Source organism: Polyodon spathula, chromosome 23 (genome assembly GCF_017654505.1).
Source record: "Polyodon spathula isolate WHYD16114869_AA chromosome 23, ASM1765450v1, whole genome shotgun sequence".
NCBI lineage: Eukaryota > Metazoa > Chordata > Actinopteri > Acipenseriformes > Polyodontidae > Polyodon > Polyodon spathula.
Window position 1 is genome coordinate 8,279,202 of NC_054556.1, and position 13,988 is coordinate 8,293,189.

The window sequence follows — 13,988 nt, forward strand, 5'->3', positions numbered from 1 at the left end:
TCTTTCTCGTCTGCTATCTCAATTTTAATATGAGCAAAGGAGAAATAACTGCAAAACACTCATTAATAGACTCATTCAGCAGGGAACAGAGGAGAGAACAAATGCTTTCATTCATCTGCTTCCAAAATGCTAATGCTTCTGGCTCTTAACACTTTTTATAGGGGCTCCCATGTCACGCCATAGCTAATGAACCATAATGGCAGCAGCGAGTTTGTGTACATGCGCATGCCTGAGCATTATATACGGTAAATAAGGCTGTTTTTATGCACTTCTTTAGGTACTTTGAATCCATTTTTATTTGTAGGTCAAATATGGTTATAACATAAACTCAACCAAATTTACGTTGAGGTTAATGTCTCATCTGTGTCTGCAACGAGTACTAATAGCACATTGCATAAATACGTCATTTGCTCCAGGTTTGCTTTAATATGCAATGGGAAAAGTATAGTTCAGGGAAGTTTAAGCATGGTTAATCACAGTTTGGTAAAGCACTGTACAGTAACTGCATAGTAACTTTACCGAGTGTGCATATTATTGTAAAATCTCAGGTTCTTTTTTTTTTGTCACCTTTTCCTTGATATTTCATGATGTTTGCAATTATATTGAGTAGTTCTGGGTTCTTGGTTAAATACTGAATGATTATCATTTTTTATGTGAGCTTGTCTTTAAAATTCAAACTGCATAGGACTGAATAGACTCACCTCATTCTGTTCAAATCATGTGACTAATACTGTACCTAAAAAAGGTGAAATCGCTATTTGAATGTACATAGAGCATAATAAGCACAATAATATATCTCAGCAAACTTTAAACACAATACCTCAACAACATCTTTACTAATTATTAGCATAAGCCTGTTTAAACCATTCCCAGAGAAATGGCTTATACTGTACCTGCAGACGTTCACTTGCTTGTACTGTACCTGCATGTAGGAGTCCCATGCTTTCTGTAGGCATTCAGATTTTTTCCATGTTGCTTTTAAGTAGACATCTTTTCTTTTGAGAATGTGTTAAACAGTTTGCCTTGCAATCTAGAAATTTTCACTCAGCTCTTTAAGTGTTGGTTTTGAAAAGCACACATTGTTCGTTCAAGACATTGTGGACGTTTAGACATGTATTTGCTGTTCGATAACTGTGGAATTCAGAATGGCGCCGGCAGGTCATGCGAGTATATACGCAACATCTTGTTTTTATTTCTTTGTTTTTGTTTTTTGTACTAGTTTTACATTTACAGAAGACAAGTTACATGAACTGCACAGTCAGATTTAAATTGAATTTATGCAGAAGAGACTTAAAAATAATGCCAGATTCCAGAATAGACAGGTTCTAGGTTTTAAAGGGTACCACACCATTCATTTCCATAGTGATTCATAGAATTCAGGATTATACAGAATGCTGGTATGTAGGGGGGCTGGCTAAACAGGTTTTACTGTAGTTTGAAAGGTCACATTGTCACATGGTTTGAATGACCAAGGAAGTTTGTTCAGTGCAGTTCAGAATTCTGCTCAAAGCAAACTCAAAAATAGACAAAGAAATATTATAAGTCTATATTGGAGCATCCACCACTTCATGATTGCAAAGCAAATGCTGAACAAATAAATGAAAAGGCATTTGAGGCTACTTGCTGTTTAAGCATAGCAATCGCGGTTGGTGTAGAAGCTGGTATTTTAGAATGATCCCCTAAATTAAACTGGAATTAATACATTTTGGTCAATTAACAAAATTTTAAAAAGTAGCTGGGATTATTTGCATATTATCTTTGCATGATTTACGAATGCATTTTACATTGGATTGTTATAGAGGCCCAGGAATCTTTCCCAACAACCTCAGCGAGATGAATTACTTACATGAGTGAACAATGAGGGGACAACGGCTGTCTAATCATTGGTGTACTTTTAGTGTTCAGTCTCAACGGTAAGACAGACATTAGAGAGCTTGTGATGTATCCCCATAAAAATAAGCAAATTTAACAGGTGGAAATTAAATTATGCAATTTGTAGTTGGAACAGGTCAGGGTATTTAGACTTAATTACAAATGTAAAGATCTTTAGCAGAATTGTTCATGTGTAAGTGTTCCTTGTAGGGCTCTTCAGACTCTGGATTGTTGCTACATTCTGCCAACACCAGATCTAATGATATGCTTAGAATGTACTGAAAGAGCTCGTGGCCAAGTAGAACGTGTTTAGGAGACAGCAGTTATTGCAGCACATGCTAGGACGAGTTTCAGGGTTTTGACTTAGGCAAACTCATTTGCTCACACAAAGTTTTTTTTAAGTTGGCAGCTTCAAATCTAGAATCTTTTTCCTGTTTTATCATAACAGAAATCATGAAATGCAACTCAATTCAAGAGGCTGAATGTTAAAATAATAATAATAAAAAAAAGTTAACTAATTTTTATATATATTACAAAAAAGGCCAGGTTCTTCTAGATGACAGATTTTTGGTTGAATGCAGATAATTGCACCATAAGGCTGTGGCCATCTGTGTTTTTTGGGAGAAACACTACTGGAGCAGATCTTTCTCCAAAACTGAAACAGGTGCTGATGACATGACTCCAGGCAGTTACTGGGTATAAATCCAATTTTGGTTCCCCTCATTTTTATGCTTTAATGAGAGAATAAGTAGTTGTCTGGAGGATATATGTTGATCAAACTAATGAGTACAAAGATCCAGGGACTGTAAGAGCAGGCATCCGAAAGCAATTATTCCTTGTCAGGGGCTATTAAAAGCCATGATCAACACAGTTACTGCTGCAGTCTTATTTGGATCAAAAGAGAGTTATTGTAAAAAAAAAAATAAATAAATAATAGTTCTGCCAATCTTAGTCATTTAAAGCACAAAAAATTACACTTTCAGGCATCAAAAGGGAAGGAAGTGCAGTGCTGTTGTTGTCCCATTACCAGGCCTGTCTTCTGTCTCTTTGACCTAGGTTGGCATCTGCAATTTATGAAGTAATTTCTGTCTGGCAACCTTTCAAGATGTATTTGGAATATGGCCTGACCTGGTGGTCTGTGCCCTGTTCTTTAAAGATGGGGGAGGGGGTTACAATGTCAGAACTACAACTAAAACTAATTTGTCACCTTCAACAATGTGTCAAGAGCAGGTCCATTTTGGAATGTCCTACACAAGTTGAAAGTCTCATCATCCTTGTGTCTTATAGCTCAACCAAAACTATCCCACTGTTTTACATACAATGTGCAATGAAGGCATTATTCCTATTTCCATGTAATCCTATATTTGTATACTTACTGGGTAGGTAAATGAGGGTTAATATAAAATGTACTAACACTCATCTTTTAAAATGCAAATACTAGTCTTTTTTTTTTGGTTCTGGTGCAGCAGATATGAGCAAAGGAATAATGAGCACCTGCAGCTAAAAACAGTCTTCTTGAATCAATCACTTTGACAGCTTATTACAGAATGGAGTAAAGTGTATTATCCTACTCGTGTGGGTGTTTCACAGCATTTTTCTTTTTTCCCATCAATCGATGGCTAGCTTCTCAGAAAAAAAAAGAAATGCCACAAATACGAGGCAAGTAGAGTTTCATGTTTCAATGGACAATGTGAATCAAAGCCGAGCTAAACAGAGACTTCTTCAAACAACTCCTGAGTACTTTCTTGGTATTAAGTCTGACACCCTTTTAAGTCTGGGTATTATAATTTTCCAGTGGCCGCTGAAAAGAGGGTGTCAAGATAATCAAATTGTACTATGAAAGAGACTTTTTGGTTTAAAAATTCTCCAGATATTACAATGTTCCAAGCATCTGTGATTAACATAAATACATTTACCTTGGGATCTAACCCATTTTTGTCAGCTCTTGCCTTTTTTCTTTTATACCTTTTGCTGACATACACCATTTCCCCATTCAAGTGATACAGATATTTCTAAAGAGCGTAGCAATAAAGAATATAATTTTTTATATCACTTCGATACACTTCAAAACAACAGGCACATAAAATAAGTGTAGTTATACAGTGTATATATATATATATATATATATATATATATATATATATATATATATATATATATATATATATATATATATATATATATGTGCTGATATTTAGTGCATGCACTTCAAACATACAGTGTAGTCCCTTTATTTTGAATTATAAATCACATATGAGAAATCAACCAATCATTGTTAAGGATTTGTATAAATCCCAATACATCCTGTGTAGAGATGTCGCCCTCTGCATAGAATATTCGACATACAGTAGCTCTAATAACAACCCTGTTCAACAATAAGAGACCCCCTACACACAACATAATAACTTTAGTGTATCTACAATAAAAGTAAAAAGGTACTGGTATATCAAAGTAGTAGAGTGGATGAATGGTACACTGCAGTTTATCACTGACTAAAACAGATATCTGACAAGCAAGGAATGCAAGAAAAATGTTCCTGTGAAATTGATTTAAAGTATATTTATGCTACACTGTAGGATAATGTTGTGTAATACTAATTAGATCAGTGACATTAATCCACCCAACATTGTCAGTAAATTGAATGCTAATGCTGATTAGCGAAAGAACATATGTTGCCATCACGTACATTCTGCTAAAAGCAGTATTTACTTTCAACAATTGAGAAAAAAAGGGTTGTAGCAATATAGCTTTGAACTACTTGACATTTATCTAGCAAATATTGACAGGAGGAAGTTGTGTAAACAAATAGATTTAAAAAATTGGTTAAGATTTATAGTAATATCTATCTATCTATATATATATATATCACTGCATAACAATTATCTAATATTACATTGGTATGCAGTATCATGATTATCATAATTCTTGTAAATTGCGGTTCCACTGAGCTGCCCAAACATGTACAGTGCACCAGCAGTATAAGGGTGTAATATGTACAATACAGGCATGTTTCTGTTGTGCTTGCTGAGCTTTGAAGGAAAGCCAGCAAATTGCCATCTAATCAGAATGAATTTCCTAATTTAAAAAATGTCAGGAGGCAGTTTTTAACAAGGCACAGTTGTAACAAACTAATGTCTGCAACTATGTGGCTACATTATGCTAATTGTTGTGTAAAAAAGACACAAGTTCAGGCGTTTCCCTGGATTGCATTGCTGCTTATATACTTTGACTGCCTGTCTAGGCAACCAAGCCTGAAGCAATAGTGTGTGGGTGGAAATAATATGTTTATTCTTGGAAATTATATTCCTTTCTTATTTGGCAGCAACTTTCCTTGAAGAAGAATGAAATCTATCAAAGTACTTGCAATTTTTCTATCAAAGCCACAGCAATTTTTATAGTGAGTATACCTGCAACTTCTGACTTCACCATTGCATTGCATTTCTAGAGAGTATAGATAAAAGGGCATTCACTGTATGATTGTCTATACTAATCTTCAGTTGTGCTTTACAATGCTTTTACCATGATTTATTTCAGTAAAGTTGTACATGGCAAATCAGAGTGATTGGTAAAGATTCGTGTGGTGTTGTATGACTAGACAATTTTAACAGTAGGATGACATCATATTGTGCTCAGCTTTGCATGTGCTGTGTGATTGTAGAATAAGCTAGGCTCATTTTGTTAGTACAGTTCAGTATGGACTTGTCAATTCATGTAATTCAGCTTGGGTGGATTTTGGCAATCTGTATTTAAAATGATATACATTTAGCTCAATATATAAAATAACAATCCTTGTCTTGATCCAGCTACTAGGTTACTCATAGACGTAGAGGGGGTTGCCTGCATGGCAACTGGTATTTGTCCAATACTATTTTTCTTCATTACTTTGATTCAATATACAATATAGAACAAACAATGCAGTATAAACTGGATGATTCAGTTGCTACTGGCTACAATTAATTCATATGAAGGGTAATTAAGAAACTTGTCAACTTTGCAGCTGTGGGGACAAAATACTGATTTGGAGGATTATGTGTGTCTGTCTGGAATTGCTGCATTCTGCTTTTTAACATCGTGGTGTCTATATTAATACAGCAAGTAAGTGTGCAGTTGTAAGTAAACCCTTTATAACCCATTCAAAGAATCTTGTTGTCCAGCATTTGGTGTATTTTATACTTGTACTTTTCATTGCTCTGCGGTGGCCCACTATTTTGAGATGTACAAAAAACACAGCAAAGGATTTCTAACAAGTTTCTATGGCATTTTGTATAAAATATGTCATTAATGAATAAAATAGGTCCTTGTTCTTAGAGATGACTTTGTGAACCCCAGGAGGACTGTACAGTACATACCACTTTGATCCCTGTTTGCCTTTGAAATGTGAGACGCTTGAATTTTAGATACCAGGACTAAACATGCTTATACAGTCTTTCAGCTGGTTAATTGGGTTGAAATGATTATGAAAAATACAGGAACTACAGGACTGGGGAGTTGCAGCTCTTCACATTTTCATTTTAAATGTAGAAAATAGCGGCTGAGTTGCTATGGATACAGTCCATACATTTACATGCAAGAGGTCAATTTCTACTTTTAAATGATTTTAAAAATCTAAAATGAGATTCTGTACGAAAACCCATGTATATATCGTTAGTATGTTTTTTAATTGTAGACATGCATTCTGTTGTTACTGTTATGCGAATAGCAGGCCTGGCGTTTATAGGAAAGGATTTGATTTTGAAACATGCTGTCATTGTTTTACGGTTAGCTTTCACACTGTAGACACTGAAATCATCTTGCTTAACTTTACTGTAGCTACTAGATTGATTTGCCTTCAGCAGTAGTTCATAAGAAGGAGATGGGACGTTGCAGAAAATTGTGACGTGCTCAGCTTCTGATTTGAACCCTAATTAAAGTATTTCAGAACCCCCTGCAGTGGTTACTGCATTACAAGAAGAAACATTACATTACATTTGTTGTGCCATGTGTTGTCCGTATCACAGAATTATATTTTTAAACATAATCCTGATAGATTAGATATACTTATTCACATTCCAAGTGAATACACAAGAAATACAAAGTTGTCTATCCTTTAAATTTACTTTTTTTTTTACTTGTTGTGCAATCCATTCATACTCCACCCTGGGGGAAAAAAAAATAATACTGTAACTGTGCTTTGCGTAATTAACAGCATGCAATACGAAGATACTTTTGCATTGTATGCCAATTAAAAGATGTTATAGGCATTTGCCTGCACCTATTCCATACTCATCCATAGCTATAGGAAGGTAAAGCAGCTGGCTGCCTTTAGCACAGAAAAGGAAAGAAAACTGTTTCCACGGTGCAGAAAACTCCTCATTGGTAATGTATTTACTTTTTTATCTCTCAAAAGCTTGGTAAAAGTTCTCCTTCTGTAGTATGTGTTTTTTTCGTGTTCATTGGAGGTATAAGTGTCAAAAGGATGGGTCACTATGAGCAACCAAGGAGGTATATTTATTTTTATATCTATATATTTTTTTTCAATCCCTGTACCTATGTGGTACTATGTTAATCAATTGGTGTGCCTTGTTTAGCTTACATTTCAAAGATATATATTACATTGGTACATGTACAGTAGTTACATGTTACACCATCTGATTAATACAACTGTAAAGCAGACTGCAATTTTGCAGACACCAGTTTAAAGTAAAGAGTTGATGTAATCTTGCATATGCAGGGTACTCTCTTTTTATCACTGAGCAAAATGCACGTGCTCACTCATTCAGTTTAGACTAGGCTAGACTAGATATTGATATTTTATTAATCTATTACATTGGGCTAAGGATGATGTATGGATTCAATTTGATGTAGTTTTTTTAAACATGTTTCCACTCACTGCAATGCCCCATAAAATCAGGCTGGGTTTAAATTACACCTACAAAACTAAAGTTAGGGACAGCAATTCCCAGGTGTGAAAACATGTATTATTTTGCTAACATTGGGTGTAGGATAAACTGCAACTTTAACTCTTTTCTCCTTGTGGTTGTTCTGCTAGGATTGCTGTTGCTTAGGTTGCATTATCTATTGTTATGAATGCATGTCTTTTAGTAAGGCAAGCTTGTTATTACCAATGGAATACAATGCATCATGTCAATGTATTAGTGCATGGGTTGTCTATATGCTAATGTTTAACTGTTAATAGTATAGATGACCACTGCACCCCTCTGTAGAAATGTACAGCCTGGCGTGGCACAAGATCTTCTGTGAAATATTTGTATTATTATATTTAGCTAGCAGTTTTTAACTGCGCAACAAATGCTGTGATTGTAAAGGTTTTAAGATTGCTTGTAAAGAGAAATCAGCCATTGTGTTTAATGCAGTCAGCTCAATCTGCCAAGAAATAGCAATACACCTTAAGAAAAAGAGGTGGGGTAGGGCATGTTTGATTTATTTGCGGGGAATTAGATTGTTTGGCAGATTCATCTTCTTCAGTTAAACTGGAGATAACATGTTCCTGACAGTTTGTGCTCAGCTCTCTGTGGGAAACGATAGTACCGTGTGGGTCGTCAGGTTGCAGATATGTAATCTTGCAGACTGTGAAATGTTACTGCGCTCCCACATCAACCCATTCAAACACGATTTTCTCAAGGGACACTGTTAATCCTTTTATCAGCTTGAATTTTTAAGATGCAATATTTCCTGTCTTGATATTATTGATGGGATCAGTTGACTGAGGGTTTCAGTGCTGTACAGTCCTTTAGCTGGAGCTCTGTGAAAGGCCCCATCAGCTCCCACTGGAATGAGATCAATGTTATTTCTTGGGAAAACAAATGGGTTTGAAGCACATCTTTTAAGTGTATACACTTTTTTTTATCTTTTCAACTTGGCGAATCTTATCAGTTCTATGAAAGTCATTCTTGTTATAGAAAATGTTTTTACCATATTACTGCATTGTATTGAAGTATATTGTAGTAATGTTGATTAAGAGTATTACTTGGAGCATTTCTCTTCTATGGTTGGTCTGGACTATTTTAATTACCTTGACAGCTATGGTGAAAGAAAATAAATACAGATAGGCTTTTTGACCTGGGTCATGTTCCTACTCTATTGAATTAAAACATTCCAAGCACACCTATTGTACACACAAGCAAAGGTTCAAAACATGTGTGGTGACTTTTGAAAAGCCCTTTTTTAAAAAAAATACTTGAATAAAGACCATATTTCCTGATTGAATCCACCCACATCTTTAAAGCCTACATTTTGGTTTACATTGAAAGACGCAAACAACGTCAATATACAGGGGTTGAGCTGTTACAATTTTGTAGCAGGATGATATATGTATGTTTCTGTGTAAAAAAGGTGAGATGCCATGACACTGAAACTGGGGCATAATTATGGGTTTTCTTGTGCATTCACAGTTTCTACATACTGAGGGTCACATTGGCAGCTTGCTTCTGTACCCTCCAGTGCAGACTCCAGAAATCATTTACACCAGTGGTTAGACTTGGGCAGTGTTTAGATAACCAGATTTGGATTGGAGAGAACACAGAGGAGAGCTAGGGTTTTGATCACATGCAACCTGCATTACAGACATCAAAATCCAAGCTTAATGTTTAAATCACCATGAAGTTACAATAAGCCTGAGCTAGCTCTGATTTAAATATCAGATGTCTTATCTATCCTTGCTAAACTGTAGGCCACAAAGCCTTACAGGTTTATCATTTTTATCAGAAATGATAACTAGCTACAGATGTCACTGTTTTTATAGTATAAACACTAATAAGCCTTCTTATTTAGTCACTAATTCATGTTTACAAGTGTCATACTTATATTTGTGTGAGGTGACCCAGAACAAGAATATGTATTATATAGGTTTAATATATATATATATATATATATATATATATATATATATATATATATATATATATATATATATATATACATAATATAAAGAAAGCTTTCACAAAGTATGTGACTTTTAGTTTGACATCCACCTTTGTAAAATCTTTTTTAATGAAGCAAACGGATCCAAATGCAAAACTTCTCTTATATGTTCAAGGCTTTAGGGTACCAGCAAGCATCATTGCACAGCTTCAGAAGTTGACTCTGGAGCTAATGATAAACTAGGGTATTATTTTAAATGGCCAGAGTACAGTTTAATCACCCGACGTGTTTTGCATGATGCATTTTCTTTCATGAGGAAAAAATAAAATACTGAAATGATGACATGTATATTCAGAGAGAAAATTCAAAGCACATGTCATCTGTGGTGCATTTTTCTGACACTGAAGGATGCATTTTGGAACAATGAAATCAAATTATTTATCAAATTCAGTTTTATGAAAGCTTTCTCTCTTTTTTGACAGCATAATTTATCTGATTTATAGCTGTCCACGTGGCACATTAGATATGTTCATATGGTGCATAAGCTAACGAAATATGCAGCACATTAAGGGACTGAAGAAAGATATTCTCTATTGAACTGCCCCTAAAATAATGTAAATGTAATCAGATATAAAGTTATGAAAGAGATGTTATTTCCTATTGGGAATCAGTGCTGTCAAGTTTTATTTTTAAAGTTGGTACTATGTAGTGATTGTTATTATTGTATAATAGTATAGTAATCAATCAACCAATCATTCAAACAATGAAAACAAAGGATATCATACAGGCAAAATCTGTTTAGATTTGCCATATCATCCATCACAACCCACTGGTGCCTACATTTGATTAAACCAATAACATCAGTTAGTATCCTCTGTCTCAAGTTGGTCTAAGATGATTGTTTTCCAGTGTAAAAAAAATCCCTTTCCCTGAAACCTTTCAGCCTTGAAGGAATTATTCCAAGAGATGTCTATAATGTGACAGAAGCTATGGACTGGCTATAAAACCCCTAGAAAATCAAGTTAAACATCAATGGAATATATATATATATATATATATATATATATATATATATATATATATATATATATATATATATATATATACACACACACACACACACACACACACACACACACACACACACAAAGTAAAATATACAAACTCTCTTCTAGCTGCTGAGGAGACTTGTGTCCATAACTAGTACTTTTACTTATTTTAAATAAATCAGTTTGGCCTACAGGTCAAAGTATGTGTTGTTCCATCTGTTCTTCATCAGCTTGTCACTGAACAAAGCAGAATTCCCAATCACCATGGCAACTATTCAGCGAAACTGCAGAATCTCTTTCCCTGACCTCTGAACGTAATCTTTACTGTTGTTCTGTTAACTCTGCATATGACTTCCATCGGTGAATCATAAATTAGTCATTCTGCAAAGACTGAAAATAAGAAAAACATTCAGTACCTCAGCCAATCCGCTTCCAGCTGTAGTGTGGCTAATATAAGACGATATATGCTCACTGCTACGTCGCAGCATCAACTGTGAATCAAATTTAAAGTCAATCCACGCAAGTATCGTCTTTTTAGAGTAAATACTAAGCAAAGACACAATCTGCCAGTTAGAAACCTCCATGTCACTCATTTATGCTTAAATAGCTGCCTTGGATCAATTCTAAAGTAACACAATGTTCTGCTTCTGTGCAATTTTATGAAAGGATGACACATTCACACACTGCACTGTTTCTGTTCAAGGGCAGGCCATGTTTTAGTTCTTCAGTATATAAGCTTGTACCTCAGGTTTGGAAGTTTTTTAAGTATGCTGTCACGTATTTAACTGAATTTCTGAATACTTTGTAAAGGCTGACTAATAAGACACCAAGAAGGACAACAATGCCTAGATGTATAGTGTCACTTTCCCTTCCCGTTGAACCCTGATCTCTCTACTGATTTGTCAACTGTCAAATAAACTAAGTTCACTTATAGTGCAAAATTCTCAGTTTAAGTGCACAGAAAGCTTGCTTAAGACACCATTTTCTAAATACATAACCTTTGGCATGCCTCGCCAGATTTATATACCTACCTCTACAAAATGACATCTGTAGGTGCAATGCACAAGTTAGCAAACACGTTGTATCAAATCATCTTATTAATGGAGTGTGGCAAAGTGCCCCGCCCCTGGGCTATTTATTTGTGTTATGTGTTACGTGTAGTATGTTAATGTTGGTGTATAGTCATTGGTACATGGGATATAATATGGGTTACGAGCACAAGTGTTGAAAATGTATATTTGTATTTAGGCACGAGGATTGCACAGCACTTCACGTGCAGGTAAAATGTAATAATATGTGAGCACAGGGAATTGCACTTTATTAATTCACGTGCAGTTGTACCGAGACTCCAATTGAATGACTGATTAGCAATCGAGTCTCGGTACAGCTGCATAAAAGCAGCATTTTTATACTAACCCGGGGTTGTGTGTTCGGTGAGTGGAGAATGGGTGTGGAGAAGGAGAGTAAACAAAGTATAATAACGTAGTTAGACCTGTCTTGACTCACTGTGTTTGTTTGTCTGTTAGTCCACTGTTTGTTTAGTGTTAGTCCGTTTTGTTTCATCTCTTTGTTTTGGCTACCAGTGCCATGTCCTGTGTTTTTTTTTTTTTGTCTTGCAACCTTTTATTTTCTGTTTATTGATTAAACTGTGCAACAGCGCAATTCACATTTCACCTGGCAGTACTGAGTGTTTTTTCCGGGTCTGACGTCACCATACATGCCATCCTGTTATCATTGATAGGATCCTAGGTATCATTCCTATACAAGTTACCCGTACCTAGTAAAACACTCAAAAGTGTTGAAATTAGAAATACTGAAAGAAAATGTTATTCAATCACAAACTTTTTGACTCAAAGTATTTTTCTTTGCCACTGAATTTAAGTATTTTCTAGCTTTACAGTTTTCTTGAAATGACTTTCACTCTTTACATTATTTAAGCTTAGTAGATGCATTTATGTTCTTGGCCACCAATCCCAGAATTAGTGTCATATTATTGTTTTTTTTTTTTTTTTTTTATCTGGTCAGGTAGAACCGAATTGTACCAAATAAAAGTCCATGCATGTGCCTATTAATTCTCACTTGAGTGACACAGTCATAGGTCTTCTATTAAACCACAATACAAACTATGTTTGTGTATTTACACTGGCTGAAGATTTTAATACCTCTTTAGCTAGGTTGAACAGGTTTTAGACATGTTTTATTGGTTGAAGTTGATGAGATCGGTGTGATGGAAGACTCATTATTAAACACACATGTATAGTACATACATACTGTACTCTTACAGAAATTAAAATGAACCCCTATTCTACATGTACAAGACTGTAGACTTTCCGCAACATACGGACATACAAACCTATCACTGTAGTAACATTGGACGCAAAGCTGTCTTTCAAGATTTTTACAGACAAACCCACTGCACTTCATTATTTTGTCAACTGGTATTTTTGTTTTACTTAGTATAAATATGGTTGGACTTATAACATAATTTGAATTCAGCTATTTACATTGTGTGTAGATAAATAGGGGAACATTTTGAGTGAATGTATGTATTCAAGACATTTTGAAAAACTCACATAGAAAATCATAATATGGCTTACTTGATTACATTTTTTAGAACAGTTCATTCATCCTCACCCCAAATGCTAAATTGGAGTCAATGCTTTTATAACCAAAGTTGAAACTTCTGAGCACCAAGAACAGACCCATGCAATGTTCATGCTTCCATCACTGAGCTGTTCAGCTGCCTTTGTGTAAAAAGGAGATATGAAAACAAATGACAATTAACTGAGGTTTTTTTTTTTTTTTTTTTTTTTAAACATCGCTTGAATGTTATAATCTCTTTATCTGGGTATGCTCTTGTATTGTTATGACTGGTGGACTTTGATTCTAGTGTAATAAACTTGTACTGGATGTAAGCTGACAACAGATTCTACAAGCATTCATTATTATTTAATGCAGTGCTCTTCATGTCTTTATAGTGTATCAGATCTATAACCACAATAACCTGGAGGTCAGTATACAAATGCCCCCCAGAGGGAAGCCTATTCTTGTTTCTTCACTTTCTTACTTCTTGCCTTACTACTGAAGGCAGTAGTGTTTTATGTTATGTTAAGGTAATAATCTACCAATCATGTCTACTAATGAAAACCATTTGTACATATACTGTCCAAGGCTTTGTTCATTACATTTTAATTTTTTTTTTACTTG

General features: G+C 34.9%; 1 protein-coding gene across 14 annotated transcripts in view; it reads left to right on the forward strand.

Moving 5' to 3' along the window:
* LOC121298204 (neural cell adhesion molecule L1-like protein) overlaps positions 1 to 13,988 on the forward strand; it is a 59,713-nt gene that overhangs the window by 16,247 nt on the left and 29,478 nt on the right. Inside the window, exon 1 of one of the 14 annotated variants that reach the window (XM_041225150.1) lies at positions 5,183 to 5,269. The exons of the other annotated variants lie outside the window; for them this stretch is intronic. The gene's annotated coding sequence lies outside the window, so the exon portion shown is untranslated. Of the gene's footprint in view, positions 1 to 5,182; positions 5,270 to 13,988 lie in introns of those variants that run through there. 14 annotated transcript variants of the gene reach the window in all.